This window comes from Macaca nemestrina, chromosome 9, assembly GCF_043159975.1.
Source record: "Macaca nemestrina isolate mMacNem1 chromosome 9, mMacNem.hap1, whole genome shotgun sequence".
NCBI classification, from domain to species: domain Eukaryota; kingdom Metazoa; phylum Chordata; class Mammalia; order Primates; family Cercopithecidae; genus Macaca; species Macaca nemestrina.
Window position 1 is genome coordinate 22,697,160 of NC_092133.1, and position 24,866 is coordinate 22,722,025.

General features: G+C 35.2%; 1 protein-coding gene across 8 annotated transcripts in view; it reads right to left on the reverse strand.

The window, feature by feature from the left end:
• Positions 1 to 24,866, reverse strand: part of LOC105466664 (SHOC2 leucine rich repeat scaffold protein) — a 142,680-nt gene that overhangs the window by 112,570 nt on the left and 5,244 nt on the right. The window contains exon 1 of one of the 8 annotated variants that reach the window (XM_011715749.3): positions 1,679 to 4,085. The exons of the other annotated variants lie outside the window; for them this stretch is intronic. The gene's annotated coding sequence lies outside the window, so the exon portion shown is untranslated. Of the gene's footprint in view, positions 1 to 1,678; positions 4,086 to 24,866 lie in introns of those variants that run through there. 8 annotated transcript variants of the gene reach the window in all.

Genomic DNA, 24,866 nt, shown 5'->3' on the forward strand with positions numbered 1-24,866 from the left:
AAAAAACAGAAGAAGAAAGAAAAAGAAAAAAGATATTATGAATACCTATGTATCAGAAATCCTCTCTTTTTGCAAAATAATTCCTATAAATGTCTGAACAGAAAAATGTAAAATATCAGGGAGAGGGAGGAAGACAACTTTTTAAAAAGTTCTAAATCTCTTATTAGGTAACAGACTTGGGTTAAAACTTTTACCTAAAATCTCATCACTACAAAGTGAAATCAGAATTAAAACAGTCTGACATCAGCAACTAGAGGACTGAAACCTTTCTGAATGACTTGCTACAAAATATAAGATGACCTGTTCCTTTCCATTCTACTGGTTTTGGTATTTTATGTCTGAGTTCAAATCCCAATTCTGTCTGCATAAGATCTTAGGTATTTCTGTAAATTCAGTTTTCCTGGGTGAGCTATTTTTTTTCACTACTGATTATCAGAAGAGAAAAATTTCCCACAGTAAAATTAGAAGCAACGTCATGCATAGAACTTAAAAAATAAAAAGACCTTTGGTATCTAGTACAACCACCTGTTCTACAGATGAACTGATCTGTGCCCAGTTATGGGGTCAATTAGTGGCAGAGGCAGGAATGAACCAAATCATTCTAATTTCACAGTGCTCTGTTATCTCATCCTACCTCCTCCAAATGATGTTATTTCCACTTATAACACATCAAATTACTTGAGTGACTATAAATTCTCTCATTCATAAATATACAAAAAAAGTTACTAAAATCATTTGCAAGACTCAAGAACAAGTATTTGTATTTTCCCAAAGTTAGGTGCCACCATGTTAACTTTAATGAATTATAATTGACAAATAAAAAGTGAATATATTAAGGTGTACAATGTGATGTTCTGATACACATACACAATGTGAAATGAATACCACAACTGAATTAACATATCCACTAACACACAGAATTATTTGTGTGAGAACACTGATATACTTTCTTAGCAAATTTCCACTAAAAGACACAGCATTAACTATAATCATGCTGTAAACCAGATCTCCAGAACTTATCCATCCTAAAAAATGGAAACTTTGTACCCTTTGACCAACATTTCCCCCATTATCTCCAATCCCCAGAAACCACTATTCTGCTCTCTGCTTCCATGAGTTCCACATTTTAAAATTCCACATGTAAGTGACATCAAACAGTATTTGTCTTTCTGTGCCTGGCTTATTTCACTTAGCATATCAGCCTTCAGGTTCATCCACATTGTCACCAATATCAGGATTTCCTAGATTTGAAGGCTGAATGTCACATTTTCTCTGTGTATTCCTCCATCAGTGAAGACATAGGTTGATTTCATATCTTGGTTATTGTAAACAATGCTTCAATGAACATGGGAATGTAGATATCTCACAACATAATAATTTCACTTCCTCTAGATATATACCAAGAATTCAAAGAAATGAGATTGATGGATCATATGAAAGTTATCTTTTTAATTTTTTGATGAAACTCCATACTATTTTTCAGTATGTGGCTGTACCAAGTTATGACAGTGTAAAAGAGTTCTGTTCTCTCTTATCCTCACCAACACTTACAGTCTTACTATCGTCTTTTGGATAATAGGTATGAGGTAACATCTAACAGGTGTGAGGTGACATCTCATTGTGGTTTTTATTTGCATTTCCCTGATGATTAATGATGTTGAGCATTTTTTTCACATACCTGATGTACACTGTATGTTGTCTTTTGAAGACCATCCACGCAAGTCCTTTGTCCATCTTAAAAAATTGGGTTGTTTTCATATCACTGAGTTCTTAAATCTATTTTGGATATTAAATCTTTATCAAATGTATGCTTTGCAAATATTTTCTCCTATTCTGTCAATTATCGTTCACTCTGTTGATCATTTCCTTTGCTGTGTCAAAGCTTATTCAGTTGATGCAATACCATTTCTCTATTTCCGCTTTTATTCCTTATGCTTTTGGGGTCACATCCAAAAAATCACTGCCCTGACCAATGTCAAGAAACTTTTCCCTTTGTTTTCTTCTAGTAATTTTACAGTTTTAGCTCTTTAAGTCTTTAACCTATTTTCAGTTGGTTTTTGCATATGGTGTAATGATTTTCATTTGAGTTTTTATATATAGTACAGGAATGAAATTTTTATGCCCATGCTTCTGCATATGGATATTGTTTTTCCAACACCATTTATTGAAGAAACTATCCCTTCCCCATTGTGTGTTCTTGACATCTTTGTTAAAGATCGACTAATGGTACACATGGTACAAGCTTTCTGTTCTGTTCTACCAGTCTTTACCTCTGGTTTTATGCCAGTACCACACCATTTGGATTGCCAGGTTTGTAGTATACTTGGAACAATTCTGGAGGCATCGGGTAGTACGATGCTTCCAAAATTGTTCTTGCTATGGCTGCTTGGAGTCTTTCATGGTTACATACAAATTTTAGAATTGTTTTTTCTCTTTCTATAATACTGTAGGATCTTTGAAGAAAAAAAAACTTTTAAAAAAACTGTCTCTTGATCAGAGAACTTAATCCATTTACATTTAAAGTAATTGTGGATAAAGACTTACCAATGTCATTTTGTTGTTTTCTGACTATCTTGTAGTTCCTCTATTTTTTCATCCTCTTAGTGTCTTCCTTTGTGATTTGATTTTTTTTTTTTTTTTGGTAGTTATATGCTTTATCTTTTGTGTATTTACTACAGGGGTTTTTCTCCACACGATGTATATAAGACATCTTATAATAGTCTGTTGTTAGGCTGATAAAAATTTAATTTCAATCACATACAAAAACTCTAACTTCTCCACACCCTCTCCAAGTTTACATTATTGAGGACACAATTTATATCTTTTTATATTATATAGCTATCAACAAATTATCATAGCTAAAGCTTTATTTTGTTCCTTTGATGGTGTCACACTTCCCTGATCATTTGAGATCCTTATGGACTTGCACGGGTTTCTACATATTTGAAGAAGTAGGCACCTCTCCAGTCTTTAAAGAGGAGCTTTAACATAGGAAGCCCTTTACCAGTCAGTCTGTCCAGAGATTCTGGACAGTATGGCTAGCATTGTCCACGAGCAGGCTTGCTGCCTGACTTCTCCAGTAGGCTAGCCTCAGTTACCAGGTTCGCAAGGGTGGGTCTGGAGACTGGTTCTGTGGGATCTGGCCTGCTGCCCTGGGTCCATGGTGCCAGCCTGGCACTGGGTTTCACTAAGATGGTTCTAGTGCTGGGGTTCACAGTAAAGTTGGGTGCTCACTTGACTCTCCTTCCTGCACTTGGAGGGTATCTTTCTCTATACTGTGCTGCACAGGCTTGGGAAGGGGTGAAACAATTAATGTGAAACAGTCCTTCCTAACCTCTTCAATGCATCATTTTTGTATCTATGCTACACCCGGGTGCTACAATCTATCATTTGGAATCCTTAGCTCTTGTGAAGGTATTTTTGTCTATGAATGGTTATTCCAAATGTTTCTGTGAAGAAACAAATGCTGAAAACTACTATTCTGACATTTTGCTAACATCGCTCTTCCTATTGTAAGTATGATGAAGTCACTCCCTTGCTTAAAAAGTCTGATGCCATCCCATCTTTCAAAATAAAAGGCAGGTCCTTACTCCAACCTCTAAGACTCCACATGATCTAGCCCCTACTTCTCTAGCTTTTCTCCAACTCTCCCTGCTAGGTACTTGCATTCCATTCACATTAATCTTGCTTTTCTCTGAATGCAGACCTACATGCTCACACATTAGGTCTTTGTTCTAGCCATTCCATCTGCATATATATAGCCCTTTCTCTCAAATATCGTTTGTTCCCTGCTCAAATATCTCATTCTTAATCTACATATAAAATAGAAATGTATCTTTCCTATTATGTTTACCCTGCTTCATTTTTCTTCACAACATTTACTACCTGATAAAATATATTTACTTATTTATTTTGTCTATCATCTCCCTCTCCTCTATGAAAGTGAAATCTGTGAAAGCAGGGGCTTTCTGACTATTTGGTTTGCAGCTGTATATTCAGAGCCTAGAACATGGCCAATACTAGATGTCCAAGAAATGGTTACTACATGAATAAAACAACAAATTAATATATCTAGATATAATTTTTTAGAATAAATTTCTTCTTTAAGAAATATAAATGATCAGCTTCAAAATATCTGATATCTCAGTAAAACAAAAACTAAAATGAAAAATATAGAAGGCATAGTATAGAATTATGTCATTCCCATTCCCATACCCATCAGAAGCTACCACTACAATAATAAGATATCAAGGATTTCACTGAGTGATATCATGATTATACTATTCAAACTTAAGAGATTTTTATTTGATTAAAATATCCTACTCAGGGCCTAAGTAGGATGAAAAGGACAATCCCACAAAGATGCAGTTCTGTGTAGGGTATCAGTCAGAACAGGAAGAGATGAACACTGACATATTATGGTAACCCACAAGAGGTTTAAGAGGCCGACTGGGATACGGTGGGTATGCTCATAGGAAAATAGCTCAACCTAGAGAATCAGAACCTGACGGGGTGAGAAGAACATCCACAGGTAGTGATTTGGTAGTGATGAACCAGAGTGTGATACTGGAGTCTAGGAGAGTGAGGAAGATTTCTACATGATAGGCTTGATGGTTAAAGGGGAGGCTGAACATCATGAACAGTTAAGACTTCAAGCAAGGTGAAGAAGGCATTCACACAGAGGGTAAGCCTAGCATGGAGAGTCAGAGTCTGAGTGGGGTTGGGGTGGAGATAGGGAGAGTCAAACATGGAGGTTTGTCAGTATGGGATGCCAAAGCCCAAGTGGAGGCGACATCACAGAAAACAGCAGAGTAAGGATCTCTAAAAACTCTCTCTTCAACAAAAGCACTAAGAAAACTGGAAAATATAGTCAGAATCACCTTTATCAGAACTCTAAAAATTAATAAAAAGCTTGCATCCAAGTCGCATTTATTTTTAAAAAGCTTAATCTCAGTAAACATGATGAGTTTTCTAACATTTTAACTTGCCCTAGTCCCATCCCTTGCTCTCCAGATCCACAGTAGTCTCGAAGAAATGACAGGTCATATTCCCAGTGCACTCTAGAAGCTACCTTAAAAAGCAGCAAGAGTTGTAGCTCATTCAAAGCTTCATTTCCCCCCAAATTACTACTTGACTGATCTTGTTTCCAGGAAGACCCTATTTGCAATGTGACCTGACTCAGAGCTTGCACAATGCAAAACGACTTGTCCCCAGGGAGATATTCACTGAAAAAAATTACAAGAAAGTGTTTTATACCATATCTACTTGAAGCAGTGAATAACAGTTGGAGCAACAGACTAAAATCTTAAAACGAAAAGCTGAGAATGAAATACCCACAGGGACTTTGAAAAGCTCTGACATATTACTGGTAATCTAGAAGATCATACACATGCTTAAGGCTGTGTGCATGCTCAATAAAGACCTGAAAAGGCCCTAAGCTTTGAAGCTCTGCACAAGCAGGACATAAGGACAAGGCAGAGTTGCCAACTACCCAGCTGAGTGTTGAAGGCATGCCCCAACACACACACAGAGAATCCTCTGGCAAAGACTAGGAGATTTACTGGTTCCAGTCATGTAAAGAAATCTTTGTCCAGTCATTAGAAACAACTAAGCTAACCAACTAGACACTGAATGATCTACTGAGGTAGTCACACACATCAAATAGAGCTTGCAGAATTAATTCACAAAAGTAATTAAATGAAGAACCAACTACAAGTACTCCAACAAACCCTGAAGAGAGGCAAAATGTGCTTTTCATAGTTGCCAAATTATTTTAAGTCTCCACTATTTTGATATTTTTATGCTATTTAGAATGTCCACATTATTTCAAAGATCACTTATTTAAAATGTCCAAATGTAATTTTCAACAAAAAATTATAAGATAGGCAAAGAAACAAGAAAATATGAACCATACACAGAAAGAAAAGCAAATAACAGAAACTGTCCCTGAGGAAATCCAGATATTGGACTTATTAAACACTTCTAAGTTGGCCTTTTTTTTGGCTCAAAGATACATACTTTTTATTTGTGATCTGGATTATCTTCATCTTCCACTGTAGGCAGAAGGGGCATACATAAAGGTAGGATCCATAGATTTTCACTGGATAATGGTAAAATGTAAGAGGGCCTGGATAAGTACCAACTTCAAAATAAAAAGCAGAAAATAGTATCACAACGGAATATCCTAAGAATAGATATAACAATTTATCATGGAACAAGGAGCTTATGAACTTTGTAACATGTCACATTTCAGATTTCATAATAAATTTTCCACGGTATGTTTTTGTCATTCTCAGTTTTTCTATAAGAACAAAAAGGCAGGGAGATAATAGGCAGGTTTTCCTTTGAGACGAGCAAGAAGGAGACTGGTGAGATCAAATCCAATCCGTAGACACATGGGGCAAAGTTGGGGCAAAAGAGGATATGAAATGATAATAGGTGGAAGAAGTGTGCTGAAAGAATTGGTAGAAAGATTCTGGGTTGCCAAGAAGAAAAGGAGAACGCAGACTGTTAAAATTGATCCATAAAAGGCCAATGTGACTTTCCCTGACCAGAATTCTTAATTCCATTCCTACTGCCTCAAGATTAACTTCCTTGTTTAGATATAGGAAAATAAGTTCTCAATTTTACAAACACAAGTTACTCACTCTTAATATTTAACATAGTGAGACTACTTTTTGTTGTTGTTGTTGTTGTTGTTGTTGTTGTTTTAATGAGATGGAGTTTCATTCTTTTCATCCAGGCTGGAGTGCAGTGGCTCTATCTCAGCTTACTGCAAACTCCTCCTGCCAAATTTAAGCAATTCTCCTGCCTCAGCCTCCCGAATAGCTGCGATTACAGGAGTACACCACCATGCCCGGCTAATTTTTTTGTATTTTTCTAGAGATGGGGTTTCGCCATGTTGGCCAGGTTGGTCTCGAACTCCTGACCTCAGGTGATACGCCCGCCTCGGCCTCCCAAAGTGCTGGGATTACAGGCGTGAGCCACCGTGCCTGGCCGTGAGACTACTTTTTGTTCTCTAGTGAGTCAGCAAGGTTTCAGTGTTCCAGCAGGACAACTCAGCCATTTCTTACTGATCAAGCCATAGAGTTGAAGACACAGGCTCACAGAAGGTTGTGATAGCTCATGTTCACTTAGGTGAAAGGTGTAAATGAAAATTTAAAATCAAATTTCCTGTAAGTTATCTATTTTAAAAATGTTCAATGAACTAAAGGAAAACATGCCTATAGAACCAAAGGAAGGCACAAGGACAATGTCTCACCAAATAGGGAATATCAATACAGAGATATAAGCTGTTTTTAAAGAACCAAATAACGTGGAGTTGAAAGTGCAATCACTGAATTGGAAAACTCACTAGAAGTGTTCAACAGCAGATATGAGTAGGAAGAAGAAAGAAACAGCAAAGTTGAAGATAAGTCAATTGATATTATCCAGTCTGAGGAACATAAGAAAAAAAAAAGAATAAAGAAAAAGAAATGGAGCCTCAGAGATCTGTGGAATATCATCAAGTGAACTAACATACTCACAACGGGAGTCCCAGAAGGAAAGAAGGAAAAGAAATAATGGTTGAAAACATCTCAATTCTGAAGAAAAGCATCAATCTACACATTTAAGAAGCTTAACAAACTCCAAGCAAGATAAATTCAAAGAGAATCCACATGAAAGTCAGATGATTATCAAACTGCTGATAGAATTCTTTATCTTAGAAAACTGAGGATGAAAAAACTGAAAACAAAGGCAACAAGAGATGTGACTCATCATGTACAAGAGATACTAAATATTAACATTTAATTTCTCATCAGAAAATATAAAGGCCAAAAGGCAGTGGGATGATATATTCAAAGTTCTAAAAGTATTTTTTTAAACTGTCTAACAGGAATTCTATATCCATAAAAACTATCCTTCAAAAATGAAGGTAAAATGAAGACATTACCAGATAAGCAAAAACTCAAAAGAATTCACTGCTAACAGACCTGCCCTATTAGAAATACTAAAGTGAGTACTTTGGGTTGAAATGGAAGGACACTAGAAAGTAATTCAAATATACATGAAGAAAAAAATCATAAAAGAAAAAATCAATACACTGCACTTCATCAAAATTAAAAAGTTTTGCACCACAAATGATCTTGTTAAGAGAATGAAAAACACAAGCTATAAAGACTGGGAGAAAATATTTGAAAACCATGTATTCAACAAGTGCCTTACAGTTAAACATAAAAAGAACTCTCAAAACTCAACATTAGGCCAGGGACAGTGGTTCATGCCTCACTTTGGGAGGCTGAGGCAGGTGGATCACTTGAGGCCAGGAGTTCAAGACCGGCCTGACCAACATGGTGAAACCCTGTCTCCACTAAAAATACAAAAATTAGCCGGGCATGGTGGTACATACCTGTAATCCCAGCTACCTGGGAGACTGAGGCACCAGAATCACTTGAGTCTGGGAGGCAGAGGTTGCAGTGAGATAAGATCGCACCACTACACTCCAGCTGGGGCGACAGAGGAAAATGCTGTCTCAAAAAACAAAAAACAAAAAAATAAAAAACAACAAAAAAACCCCTCAACATTAATAAAAGAAATAATACAAGTAGAAAATGGGCAAAACACTCAAGCAGACATTTCACGGAAGAGGAGATACAGAGAACAAGTATGTTCAAGTAAGATGTTCAGTATCACTAATCAATAGGCAAATGCAAATTAAAATCACAATGACAGATCACTACACACCTATCAGAACTTAGAAAAAAGAAGTGAGAGATGGGGAGAGAGAAATAATTTAAATACCAACTATTTTAAAAATTAGTTGGGTATGGTGGCATGTACCTGTAGTCTCAGATACTTGGGAGGCTGAGGTGGAAGGACTGCTTGAGCCCAGGAGGTGGAGGTTGCAGTGAGTAGAGACTGTGCTAACTGCACTCCAGTCTGGGCAACAGAGCTAGACCCTGTCACAAAAAAAAAAAAAAAAAAAAAAAAAAAACCAAAAAAACAACCAACACAAATACCACTATTTTGTTTTTCCTCAGGAAAGACAAATGTGTGTGGTCAATCTATAGAAAGAGTGTGTGAATCATTTTTCAACATATCCAAACATTCTATAAAATGTATACCAATTATCCAAGTGGCCAGGATGAGTGGATGGTGACAGTTCCTCAATTTGTTAAAAGAAAAAATCTAAATTAAAGACAACAGAAAACCATTAAATAACAGAGGAACTGATAAAATCATCACAGTAAATAAAGATGACAAGAAACAGAATCAGTAAATTGAAATGTTCATAAATGTGCTGTAATACCTAAGCAGCACCTGAATAATTTGTTAATATAACCTCCATATAAAATTGTATAACTATGAATAATTGAATTCACATATACGATACATGCAAAATCACATGTATTATACTTTCAGCATTTACAGGACTTTGAATGGACATTTTCAATATACACTATTTTCACATATATGCTGACTTTTGAACCTAACCCTAAAGATGTGCCTTCTTCCGAATATGATTCATTTCTTTTCTAAGAAAAATATAAAGTATGTCAGAGTTATGCATCTCTGAAAGAAGCACAGAAGAAATAGATGAACATACACCACAATTAATATAAAGATTAGACACATAAACCCCAAGAAATTTTGATAAAACAAGATTAGGAAAGGCAGCACTGCTTTCTAGTCTTGGCAAACTGAGTAAAATGAGTGGCCGACAAAATACACAAAATCCACATGTATCTCAAAAAATTTTATCAAAAAAAAATTTTATCCTATCATTTCAGTCCTGATTCTATAGAAAGCACTAATAATTTTTATCATTCTGGTAGTTAAAAGAGAAATTTCTTCCAATGATACATTATGTCTAAATGCATAATTCATATAACCAAGAAGCCAATTATTTTCAACAGAAAGGTATCTTTCTGAAAAGTATGTTAAAAAAATAATATATTCTATAAATTTAAATTCAGTACCTTAGAGATTAACTTCATAGTCATTTAAGTCCACTTTTCCATTAATAGTAGGAAAATATCTCCACAATTGACCAATAGGAAGGGATGATGTAGCTCAACTGAGAAAAGAATCCGACTCATCCATTCTTGGCCTGTGCACCAATTCTTAAAAACTAGCACTGATTATTCCTTAGTATAATACTGGTAAGGGTACGTGCTTATTTTAAAACTACTTTTTCTCTTGCCTAGCAGAAAAATAATTCAGAGAAGTGAGGGGGAAACTAGATGTCTAGAAACTTGAGTTCTACATATATTAAAGTTGACATACTGCATAATCTAACATCAGAGATGACTCGATATCTCACCTCACTTCTCATGTTAAGTGGAGATACCACCTAGCTTTCCATCTCAAAAGTAATGTACTCAAAAGTAATCTCAGAACTTTTGGAAGCCAAGGTAGGGGGACTGGTTGAGGCCAGAAGTTCGAGACCAGCCTGGGCAACATACGGAAACCCTATTTCTACAATAAATAAAAAAAAATTGCCAGGCATGGTGGCATGTGCTTATGGTCCCAGCTACTCAGGAGGCTAAGGTAAGAGGATGGCTTGAGCCCAAGAGATAGGGGCTACAGTGAGCCACAATCGTGCCACTGCGCTCCACTCTGGGTGACACAGGGAGACCGAGTCTCAAAAAAATAAATAAATAAAACTTTTAAGGCAGTAAAAAAAACAGCAAAAAAAAAATCTAGAGTTACAGGATTTGGTTCCAATGTGACTTAGGCAAAAGCTACATTTCTAGGCTTCAGTTTTTACATCTGAAAAATAAGTCAGGAGGGCTACAAGATTTCTAAAATTCCTCCTACTAGGACTTAACAGAAAGTAGTTCCAAAGGAGATCAATTTTTGATGTTTAATACATAGGAGGCACTCAAGAATTACTTTTAGTCTGGAAAATCAACTGTAACAAAATTTCCATGTCAAAAAACTCTCAGGGCCGGGCGCGGTGGCTCAAGCCTGTAATCCCAGCACTTTGGGAGGCCGAGGCGGGTGGATCACGAGGTCAGGAGATCGAGACTATCCTGGCTAACACGGTGAAACCCCGTCTCTACTAAAAATACAAAAAAATTAGCCGGGCGTGGTAGCGGGCGCCTGTAGTCCCAGCTACTTGGGAGGCTGAGTCGGGAGAATGGCGTGAACCCAGGGGGCGGAGCTTGCAGTGAGCCGAGATCGCGCCACTGCACTCCAGCCTGGGAGACACAGCGAGACTCCGTCTCAAAAAAAAAAAAAACCTCTCAGATTTATAGAAAACATACTACCACAGTTAAATGTTCTTATTATATTTACATCCTGGGACAGCAATTATTATTTATCCCTATTAAAAAGCAACTGACATGCAAATACATGTTTTGAAATACCATAACAATACACTAATCTGAAAATATTCTATAATATATTCTTGGCATTTCTCAAAATGTATTTCTACAACATTCAGTTCCATTATCAAATAGGTTTGGGATAAGATGTGCTTCCAATGTAATTACACTCTTTAAGTAGAAATTATTAGTGTTCTATACATTCTTCGCAAAGTACATTATTGTATTACATAGAAAATACCCCAAATTTATTTGGGTCACAAAACCCTTTTTGAGAAATATCTATCTATATCTCATAGTGTTTCAACTGCTCAAAGTACACTTATTTAGTACTAAACACACGCACTATCATCAAATTAAAACACTGAATTTTATTATTATAAATTATTAAAAATGTAATTGAGATTTTAAAAATACTGAAATGATCAATAACTGAAGTAACAAAGGCTAAAAACTGAAAGCTCCAATAATCTACCAAGCATTAAAATTTTCTGTGAAGCTATTGGATGTGTTTTTATACTTGAGACTAAGAAATATATAGTCAGTCACATAAAAGAAACAGGGTGGAAAAAATACTTAGCTTCTCTCAGGTGCCACAGGTAAAATGAAACTCAGGCAAGTGAATATAAGAATATGTTCAAATCAGAGAACAGAAGAAGGCTTGCCCACTAGCTATCAAAATTTTTTAAATGTATTTCTTTTAACAGATAGGGCCAATTAAGTGAGGAAATTAAATGGACATTACCCTTGAAAAACAAGATGCCATTTAGAATATCAGATTATTCCAGAACTAACATTCATTAAGCCAAAGGACTTAAAAATATTCTAGTAGCAGAACTTAGCACATGAAAGTTTAATTTTCAGATTCAGGTGAAATAATCATCATCATCTAAGGCAAACTGTAGAACTGATGAGCCCTCTAAAACTAAACTCTAACTTTAGTTATTGGTCTTTAGGCATTAGTCTCTGGTCTCATGCTTAATTCTTAATTCTAGACTTAATAGTTTCATTCTTAATGCTTTCTAATGCACAAGACTTCCTAACTACAAACTGATATAATCAAACTCATATGTTAAATTGTGATTTTGTTTAATTAAAAAAAATTTATCCAAAAGAACCTCTGTAAATGAACTATTTTTGGCTTTCAGAAAACTGCATCAAAACATTTTATTCCTTAAAGTTATCTTAATTCTGACAAAACTGGACTGACCTATAGCTGTTAGGATTTCTGATTTTAAATGGCAGGAGAAAGACAGTATGGTCCCCTCTTTTCCTCTTAAAAATATCTGAAAACAACTAGGAGAGGAGAGTGAGAAACAGAAACACAAACTACATCTTCAACAAACTAGGACATATCCCTAACCACACTATATGAGAAAGTCTACTAAATACAGTGAAGGTAAAGAGGGATGCTAGAAGAGCTCAAGCGAGGGAAATGGCTTGCATCTTCAAATCCTAAAACTATTAGTTCAGTTCTGTAAATTACATGACAGTCAGAAAAGCAAACCCAACAGTCCCTTGCTTGAAACATCTGAAGCTTTCACAGACCTCATTAGGCATCACTAAAACAGAGTCAGGATTGGACCAAAAAAAAAAAAAAAAAAAAAACAGGACATGCCCTTTCCTAAGAAAAGATGATGCAGACTAATCAAGATAAATACTGCTATAGTAAAATTACTGTTTCTCAAAGATTTAAAGAGAGAATCCTTTGAGAATCTATGCAAAAAACATTACTATCTTAACATGTGAAGGAGAAGGGAATCAATGTTTAAAAATCAGTGAAGCAGGTTGGGTGTGGTGGCTCACACCTGTAATCCCAGCACTTTGGGAGGCCGAGGCAGGCGGATCACCTGAGGTCAGGAGTTTGAGACCAGCCTGGCCAACATGGTGAAACTCCGTCTCAACTTAAAAAAAAACACACACACAAAAATTAGCTGGGCAGGGTGAGAGGTATCTGTAATCCCAGCTACTCAGGAGGCTGAGGCTGGAAAATCACTTGAACCCAGGAGGTGGAGGTTGCAGTGAGCCAAAATCGCACCATTGCACTCCAGCCTGGGTGACAATAGCGAAACCCCATCTCAAAAAAAAAAAAAAAAAAAAAAAAAAATCAGTGAAGCAATATCTAGAGTATTCAAGAATTTATCCCCAGCATGAAACCAACAGTTAAACATCACTAAATATACAAAACCCTAAGGAATATTGTTTTCATAAACTTTAAGAAAATACTCGACGATAAAGTTCAGCCATCTAAAAGATTTTTTAAAAACTATCCGAAAGAACAAACTTTGAGCATTTGAATGCACTCAACTATTGGTCTAAAACTATGGCAATGGCTACAGAATATAAAGTAATTGTTACAATTCCTGATAATGTTTTTATATAACCAACAAAACGTGAGAGTAAATAAAGGAATGCTAATAGCTTTATACTGTACTGCTTTACATCTTTAAGTATATTTCCATTGTTAATATACCTTATCTCTTAGTCCATTAGCTATAAAAGATGAGGCTACAACCATAATGCTATAATAAATACAAATGAGCTAAATAAATTCATTTTTTAAAAGTCTCAGATTAGATCTCAAAATAGAATGTAACTATATGAACACAAGACTCCCCTAACCCCCAAATCTGAATGGATGAAAATGAAATAGAGATTTACATATTCAAAATGACACAGGCATTTATAAGCACAAGGATATTCACACTAGCATAATCTGTAACAGCAATATATGGAAACACCTGAATGTCCACCTACTAGGACCTAGTTAGATACATTAAAGTTTATCAAGGGAATACTATGTAGTTAATAAAAAGAATAGGGCAACAATTGAGTTTATATAGCAAATGGGCTAAAAGACTCCAGAGCCAAACTGCCGGATGCTGGAGTTCACCTTCCAGCTGACAACTTACTAGCATGTCATTTAAAGTTTCTGTGCCTCAGTTTGTTCCTCTGTGATAAGGGAATAATATTTACCTACTTCTCACGTTTGTGATGAAGATTAGTAATCAATACAAAAACACTTTAGAACAGAGCCTAGAACAAAGCATAGGTAAGTGTTAGATATTATTACAGTTAAGTGAGAAAAAGTGAACTGTAGAACAGCATAGTATGCTATCATTTACAAAAAACTTAAAATATATACATATATGTGCATAAAATATACATATATGTGCATAAAATACACATATATGTATAAAATATGTGCAGAAGGATGAATACACTCATAGTAGTTTCCCAGGAACAGAAACTAGGTAGAAGAGGTTTCAGAGTGGGAGAAAGATTTACTTAACCTTTCTACACTTTTCGAATTTTACACCACATGCATGTATGGACTAGACAAAAACTACTACTTAAGTTACCTTTAAAACTCTTAAAGAATCTAGGATGACTAAACACAGTGCCACTTTTCTGGTTAGTTCTCTGTCTACCATGCCCAAGCTACATTCACTCAATTCAAGGGTCATACAAAGAGCAAATTCTCAGAGGTAAATGTATATCCCCAAGATATCACAGAGTTCAGGTATTTCATGTTGTCACCATATGAAATTTAAAAGGAACATATCTTAGGAGACAACACTGCAAGGACATATGTAAAGGGAGTGTTCACTGCAATGTGCATATAAACAGCAAAATGTTGGAAATAACCTAATGTACATCAATAGACTAAATTATGGTACTATGCAATATTGTATGGATATTAAAAATGACAGTATAGTATAACTTTATGTGTATAAATTATAATTTTTGTATATAAATAAGAAATAGTAAATTCTAGACTCTTTCCACATGGGAATACAGACATATTTCATCTTTCCATTGACAATGATTTGTGATATGGTTATATCATAATTTAATCATTCCTATTAACAACTGATAATTAGGTTGTTTCTATTTTCCATTTTTTAATCTTGTTTTCACCAAGATATATAATGCTTCACTGAACATAAATCTTCCCCTACAGGGACTAATATTCCTGTAAGGCAGATTCCTGAAAGTAGAACTGTCAGGTGCAAATTAATATGAATTTTAAATTTTTATATGTAGTTTCAAACTGCCTTCTTCCAAAGAGCCTGCATCAACTTATACTCTTCCAGTCTTGTAAATTAGTAATCATTTTCATCAATCTGATGTATGAAAAATGATATATTATTTACATCCACATAATTATTAGTAAAAGTGTACAAATATTTCCATTCCTCCACCGTTTGTGGTATTCATACAAAACACAGCTAAAAACTACATCGTGCCTAACACACACTGTGGCTTTTTTAATTTGCCAGAATTTAATCTTTGGGAGCCTCACATAAAAATCCAAACTTTTCATTAAAAAAAAAAACAAAAGATACGGGCATCACTGGACTGGATCCACATTTCTTTTGTTTGTTTGTTTTTTTAGAGACAGGGTCTTACCACATTGTCTAGGCTAGAGTGCAGTGGCTGTTCACAGGTGTGATCAGTGTGCACTGCAGCCTTGAACTCCTGTGCTCAAGAGATCCTCCCACCACAGCCTCCACAGTAGTGGGACTATAGGTGCTTGCCACCGCGCCCAGCTCTGTATTTCTTAATGTCGAAAATCAACTGGTATTGAAAAGGAGCTGCCCTCTCCAAGTGTTCTCCAATTCAACCACCTCATATATTTCCCCTACTGGGTTCACTCATTTATGTTACCCACCTGGTCTCCTGTAATAATTGAAGTTTAATATCCCAGTTATATTGGTTTATTTGGCTACATACTGGCTATTAAGATTCTTTGTATAAATGATATTAATACCTTATCTTGCACAAACGTATTTACTGTTAATTTTCTTTTAACTTAATCATATATAATCATAAATATATATAAAATTTTGAAAGTCTAGAAGAACATCCATAAAGTGTTAGCAATGCTATCCTTCAATTACAGGTGATTTTCACTTTTTATCTCTGTATGTATACCTTTTAAATATATACAATGAGCAATCACTCCTTTCATAATTAGAAAAAAAAAATACTCTCATTTTGAAATAAAATATATGTAACACTAATCATTATGTTAATTTTTAAACTGATAAAGGATAAAGCCAATTAAAACTTGACCTACAAGGAAAACCTGACTGCATAAGAGACCTATATAATAATCAGAGATCATTTAGTCTATGATTACCCATAAAGAACTTAATAGATTTACTACTTCCAGCCAGAATTACAATATAAATTGTTTTTACAAGTGGCATTCAGAAGTACATGGAATGATATGACTCACTCTAAAGTTGTAAAACAAGTTTTTGAACATTAGCAGTTCAGAAAACCAATTTTCTCCAATTATATTTAAATTTTTATAAAGATAAAATATAAAAAGTATATTTTCATTTGGTCAACATTTATACTAAGTGTAATGCACGTAGTACACCTTGCACTTTGCAAGGTGCAAACCATGCAATAACAATAAAGCACAATCCTTGCCTGAAAGCTTATACACAAGTGAGTAAGGCAAGAAAAAAGTCGAGTAAGTGCTGCTGAAACACAAAGGGAAGGCACTTGAATTAGCCTTGGAGGTTAGGGGAATTGGAGGTTAGCCTTGGAGGTCAGCCTTGGAGGTTAGCCTTAGAGATTATGTAACATCTAAGCAGGAATTAACCAAAAAAGGTGAAAGGGGGCCAGGAATTCAGGTGGTGTCATCCTGACTTCTCTCTCCCCTTCGATGTTTACATTCTGACAATCACCAAATCCTATCAACTTTTCTCCCCAGATTTCTCAATGCCATTGGCTTCTCTTCATTCTCACTGCTATTACCCTGCTACAAGGTATACCAAATTCTGTCTTCTAATAGCCTTCTAACTGGTCTCACCATATTCACTTTCCCATCCTATTCTTAACCTAATCACTATGTTGTAATTAGTGATCTTTCAAACACTGAAATCTAATCAGGTTAATGTCCAATTAAAAGAACTGAGGGCAGCCCTCAGGATTAAACCCAAATTTCTTAATAATAATTCACATGTCTTGAAGATCTGGTCCTTGCGTACTTTTGCCACAACTCTTAATATTTCCCATCTTGCACTATGGTCACATGAACTTCTTTCACATCCCATGGCAGAGCCTTCTATCTCCTGTCTCCAGGACTTTGCACAAGCTATATTCTTCTGCCAGAAACACAGATTTACAATTCTTCACTGAGCTAACTCCTACTTACTCTTCAGACTTCAGCTTAGAGGTCTGGGAAGCCTTTTCCTAATTATTCAAAAGCCTTTCTGCATATCACCTCCTCTGTGTTCCCACTTAAAACTTCCCCTAACAGAACACTTACCATGCTATTATTAGACTTGGCAGGTTAGTTGTCCGACTCTCTCATTTAAAGGTAATGGGAAAATAGGAACCCTTCTGCCTTTTTCACAGTTGTACTCTAGTACTTACGACAATACTTAGCACATAAAACACTTATATTTATTGAAAGAACAATAAATACTTGCTAATTTGGCTTTATCTGCCATTCTAGACAGCAATTTTTACTCTATAAAGTACTCTACAACATTATGAACCCATCGAGCACAAAATAAATGCCCAATAAATACTGGTTGAATAACATGATAAATGAACAATAAACAAGGTTTCACCTCATGCATGGAGTTCCCCTATATCCTACTTAAAATTAACTCCAGGTCACTCAAATTTTAACATGAATACCTAAAAATGACAAGATTTCAATTGTATTTCCCATTATTTATTATGATGTAAAGGCTTCTTATTCTTTTAAATATAAAGAAAGAGCTCTCCCACTTAAATCATGTAAAGCTACATCTTTTTGCAGTTTAAGAGTTTAAAAGGGAACTTTCAAAATTAGAAGACCAAAAGATTGGTCTAAAGAATGAGAAAACACCCAAAATTAACATGTTCAAAGAATGTTACTGTTTACAGAGAAATGGAAAAGCACATCTTTAAGCAGCACAAGTAAACCTGAGGTAGGACAATGGCTAAACGCTGTCCACGAAAAGAAAATGTTCTACACTTGTCCATTTAACTAGAACTATGTCAAGAGTCCACAACTCATAATATCTTCAAATTCATTCATTCAACTTTTTCTCTCCTTGGTAAGGAAGCAAAATAAAATACTTTGGAAAGACATGGAGAGACATGGGACCGACTTATTTTACATAGTAGCAAATGGGAGTTGTTTAGGAAATCTGCATTACTTCTTATGGGAAAGCAAAAGACTTCATGTGTAATTTATATTCTAGGAAAACAAGAGTTAGAGCAAAGAACTGAAAATTCCTGTTTACCCAATCCACAATATAAACCATAATTGGGATTACAGCTCTCTTGTACAACACTTCAACTCACCATATGCATAAATTGCAAAATTCTCCACCAAAGTCTAACAGTTAAAAGGCAGGGTAGAGAAGAGGGGATTTAAAAGTCTCAAAAGTACTAAGACTAAGATATAATGGTAAACGTCAAATGGTAAAAGACCAAACATTATCTGAAAAGTTTTAAATGCCAAACACTACCCAAAAAAAACAAAGATTTACTTGTGAATATTTGCTTAAATTGCCTTTCTTGCCAAGGAACTCCAAACATGTCATACACAACTTAAGTATTCCCAAGATATACTTTACTTCTCATTTCCCATGCAAACTGGCAATTAAAAAAAAAAGTCTAGTTATTTAATTACCAGTGTAAAGCAAAAAAGAAAATTTAACTGCTACATACACTAAGATGACTACAATATTCAACATAGTATTTTCAAAGAAAAAAAGATTTTCAGATCTTTTGAGCTAAAAAATGTTAATTAAATTTAACTACTACCTTTTTGTACATATAAAGCCATACATTTCTTCACTAGGTCTATCTCATTATAAATCCTTTCCATTACTCACTCTATTAACTATCAGAAACTGTCAGAAAAAAAATGAACAAAAATAAATGCACTATTAACAACAAGACTAGGAATGTGTGGTCTCAAGGTATCTTATATTCGAGTATCAGTCAGTATTTAGTAAGTTGCCATGATTATAAAACAGCTAGCCTTTCTTACACTTACATAGTCCATTTTTGAGACTTAGAGAAAGACCTCTACGTTCAACTATTTATATACTGTCCTAACAATTTGGTTTATTAAATAGAACTTATATAGTTTGGGTTTTAAAAATATAATCTCATTTATCTCTGTATTACATTTTTTAAAATATCACAAAGCAAAAATCTTCCTCATATAAGATCAAAAGAAACATAATAAGCAGCCATACTCAATTTAAGGGTAATAAGGAATTTCTCCCATCAGAAGTTACTCAAGATACTGAAAGGCAGCTCTTGCTTGTATTTTTAAATATACATAAAGGGATACTTTATTTTTGTAATTTAACACATTAAACACAACCCTACAATTCCCAACTGGTATGTATTATCTACTATCTTGTGAATATAATCCTGCTATGTCCTGAATTGTGTCCTTCCCAAATTCTTATGCTGAAGCTATAACCTCCAATGTGATAGTATTTGAAGATGGGACCTTTGGGAGGTAGTTAGGTTTAGATGAGGTCACAAGGGTGGGGTTTTCATAATGGGATTAATGCCCTTGTAAGAGGAGACCAGAGAACTTGCTCTCTCACTTTCTGCCAACTGAGGATACAGCAGGAAGACCACCATCTGTAAGAGACTCTTCATTTGCTCTGAACAGAAACGGCTGGCACCTCAATCTTGGACTTTCTAGCCTTCAGAACTGTGAGAATATATACTGTCATTTAAGCCACACAGTCTATGGTATTTTATTATAGCAGTTCAAGCAGATTAAGAAAATCTCAAAATAAGATTCCCACATAGGCTAAAGAAGCTTTGATATGAAAAAATTTCCATACCACAAACATGTAAATCATACAGTAATTTGCAAGTAGCAAGTGATATACTATTTAAATCATGCCAGGAAGAAAAAAATGTTGATATTAGTGATTCTTAGTTGCTCTTGGAAGCAACTCAAATATTATCAATTTGCATAATTAGTTATAAAAACTGGATAATGGCCATAAGATGTGCTAATGAACAATTTTTATTTTTACCACATGAATCTACTATTTACAGATTATCAATTTGCAAAGAATTTGAATATGACAAAATAAAAGAAAACTTCAATTATATTAAACAATTTCAGCTTTCTTTGATAAAATAAAAATCTTCAAGATCTTGGCACAGGATCATTGTTGCTATATTATGGAATTTTTATATATACGCATATATACATGCAAGTATCAGGTACAATTGAGTTCCAACTGAGAAAAAGCCTGGCAAGTTTTTTCCTATGCATTAAGGTATTATTCACAGAGCTAACGCTACAAGAGTTACACAGCTGACTTTTTTTGAGACAGGGTCTGGATCTGTTGCCCAGGCTGGAGTACAGTGGCAAGATCTAGCGCACTGCAACCTCCATCTCCTAGGCTCAAGCCATCCTCCCACCTCAGTCTCCCAAGTAGCTGGGACTACAGATGCATGCCACCACACCCTGTTAATTTTTGTATTTTTGGTAGAGACGGGGTTTCACCATGTTGCCCAGGCTGATCTCAAACTTGTGAGCTCAAGTGATCCATCTGCCTCAGCCTCCCAAACTCCTGGGATTACAGATATGAGCTACTGCACCTGCCATACAGCTGACGTTTAAAACAAATTTAAGTCCATCCTTTTTCATATCACAAAATCTTTTATCTGAAACATTTAATATTAATCTATCTTTTACAACTAGTGCAGGCTCAACTTGGTCCCTTTATAAATTAACAAAATAAGCTGGTAAAAGTATGTTTCATCAAATTCCTTTATAAACATATTTTCCTGAATAAAAAAGTAAATAAAAACTACTGAACTTTTTTTTAATAGTTTCTAATCAATTTCAGTATCTGGTTCTCATAGGCTGAAACAATGCTACAATGACTGGGTTGCACAACAGTCTGGGGAAAATATTTTTTTTGTTTGTTGCCCAGGCTGGAGTGCAGTAGTGCGATCTCAGCTCACTGCAACCTCTGCCTCTCGGGTTCAAGCGATTCTCCTGCCTCAGCCTCCCAAGTAGCTGGGATTACATGCATGCATCACTGCGCCCAGCTAATTTTTGTATTTTTAGTAAAGACGAAGTTTTACCATGTTGCCCAAGCTGTTCTCTAACTCCCGACCTCAGGTGACCCACCCACCTCAGCCTCCCAAAGTGCTGGGACTACAGGTGTGAGCCACCACACTCAGCCGGGGGAAATATTTTTTAAAAAATTATTTTCACTAAAAGCTTTAAGTATTGTACACAAGCATCATCGGAATATTTATATCAGAGTTATCAAACTTTTCCTAATAAAAGAGTGTTGTGTTTTAAAAATAGTGACTCCATTTTAAAAGTCATTTTTCTCAAGCCTCCAAATAATTATTTTCATAAACCTTATTTGCAACCTAAAACATTACCACCTGATTTATTCAAACATTCACTAATCATCATTATATCTGACTATCTTAAGGTGCTTGGTGCCCAACACAAAGCCTGACACAATCTCACATCATTTTGAGGTTTCAATATGCTTTGTTCTTGTCCCAAATACTCATATTCTGTTGTACTACTATAAGCTATTACATAACAGGAGGTGGGGAAATTTTAAAAAATACTGCAACACTACCAGCCATTTAGCATACTGAGTTCCCACAGTTGCTTAGTGGGTGTTCTGAAACTAGGCCATTTTCTAGTATTAAGAATTTCAAATCACTACTTCCCAAGTACAGAAATAAACGTCTTCAAGATTAAATCATAAAACCTTACTATTTTAAGCCGCCTAGTATATAAGCATCCCATTTCTATGAGTTTAGAGTTGCAATTAGCACAAGGTAGATAAACCAGTATTTCTTTTAGGAGCAAAATAACTAGCTCTCCCACCTACCCTTATAGTCACAGACTTCAAGAGTCGCAATATTTAAATAAAACATAATTTATTTGAACCAGATATAAAGTTCTGGTGAAATTCTGAATTCACCATATATATATATATATATATATATATGAATATAAATTTTGAATTCACCATATATATATATCTCCCAGATATATACAAACCCAAACTGAATTAAATATAATCTATTTCAGGTCACCCAATCTGTCAGACACCACATACTTTTAGCAAAGAACTATGACTTTCAACCTAATTTTCCCAGTCCAGGTAACCAGGAAATGCCAAGGAATTAAGCTTATTTTCTTTAACAGAATAAAAGTGGAAGAAATACTTAGCTATTTTGTCTTATCAATGCAACAGGTTATGTTTTCATTAGAAGTGGATCAAGAAAAACATGTTGCTACTCAATTTTACATATTTCATAGCAAAGTAAATAAATAAACACATAATAAGTATAACATCTACCTCTACAAATTATAAGGTGGTATATTATACTGCACTGATTCAGTACTTTCAGATAATTTGTTTCAACTTAATTTTGTTCAATAAATACTGTTACCTAGTATGTTTTACCTCATTAAGCAAGCCTTTCCAGTAAGAAAAGCTTAACACAGTAAGTTTTAAATTGTATCATTTTGAATGGAATTTTTCCAAAATACATGATCTTACGTTATCATTAACAAAATTTACTAATATCTAACAATCTCTTCTTCATGATCCTAGATTATTTTTATACTATTTTATGTATAAAACAAATTGTGTCTTGAAATATTCTATTTGTCATAACATTAAGTTGCTATAAACTGCTGTTTTTACAAAATGTCTTGCATCTGCTTTTTGAGTGTTTTTCTTCTGCTCTTATTTTCAACTCTGTTATGCCTCTAGGAGTAATTTCAGTCCTTTTTACATTTGGTTACCAAACTTTTAAAAATTGTACACTACGTGAGAATAAAAATGCCTGAATTAAGGTTTGACGGACTCTAAGAACAGAAAATGTGTGTTTAAAAACAAGAACATTATGACATCTCTTTGTCCTTCCTTTGGGCCTGTTCAGTTTGTTTTGGAGCTGTAGACTATTCATCTAAAACTAATTTTTCCACTTGGAGCCTACAAAGTCTAGACATTGTATACTGGTGGAACAGTAAGACAGACAGACATACTCAATGCTCATCTTGAGGCTTACAGTCTAGCAGTAAAGACAGACATCAAACATATCATTACAAAAATAGTGTTACAAAAAAGGAAGTACAAGCACTAGGACACCTTAAAACAGAAGAACCTAACTAGGGATCAAAGGAAGGTCTCCCAAAGGATGGGATACAAAATTGAAGCCTGAAGGGTGATTAGAGTTTAGCCACATGAAGAGTTCATGAGGTAGTAACCAAGCAGATGACACCAGATAGTTTTAGTTTCCTAGTAAGTAATCTCAAGATAAATGAGGTGTAACAACATGTTTAAGGCAATTGCTAAAATATGAGTATTTTAAAAAGAAATTTCTCAAATTTCTATAATAAAAATAATTACAAGGATCAAGAAATGCAAATGAGTGTTTCAACATAGAAAACTATGGCACTTTGCAGGGAATGGAGTTTGGGACATCAAAATTAGGCCTCACTATGCCCTGGAAGAAGTATTAAATTATATTGCATGAAAGGTCAGGCGTGGTGGCTCACATTTGTAATTCCAGCACTTTGGGAGGGCAAGGCAGGTGGACTGTTTGAACTCAGGAGTTTGAGACCAGCCTGGGCAACACGGCAAAACCTAGTCTCTACAAAAAATAGAAAAATTATCCAGGCATGGTGGCACACACCTGTAGTCCTCGTCACACGAGAGGTTAAAGTGGGAGGATCACTTGAGGCCAAGGAGGTCAGGGCTGCAATGAGCCCCATGATTGTGCCACCGCACTCTAGTCTGGATGACAGAGCGAGACCCTGTCTTGAAAACAAAACAAAAAAAAACCCACAAAAACAACAAAAAAATACTGCATGAAAAAGAGACCCTGTCTCAAAAACAAAAAAACCCAAAAAATACTGCATGAAAAATTACTCAATTCTCAAGTTCAGAAAACTTTTAAATCATACAAGACAATTACAAAGTCTGCTTTAGGATATAACTGTTGACCATACAGTCTGACTTACCTAAAGAGAGGCACTGTCAAGTAAGTATGGAAGGTATTTTTTAACGTATACTCAAAAAAGAGTACATTTTAAATGATTATACAAAAATAAAACTTTACTAAGAATTCTAAGAAAGTTAATAAATGTTACTCTTAACATGAAACATAAATGCTGACAAAAGATATTTAAGTATGTTTTTTTTTTATTTTTTTGAGACAGAGTCTCACTCTGTCACCTAGGCTGGAGTGCAGTAGCACATTCTTGGCTCACTGCAACCTCCATCTCCAGGGTTCAAGAGATTCTCCTGCCTCAGCCTCTGGAATAGCTGGGATTACAGGTGCCTGCCACCACGCCCAGCTAATTTTTTGTATTTTTAGTAGAGACGGGGTTTCGTTATGTTGGCCAGGCTGGTCTCAAACTCCTGACCTCAAGCGATCCACCCGCCTCAGCCTCTCAAAGTGCAGGGATTACAGGTGTAAGCCACCACGCCCAGCCTTAAGTATGATTTTGAAACATTATCATTATCCAAGTTCTAAACCTGGGAATTATTACCCACG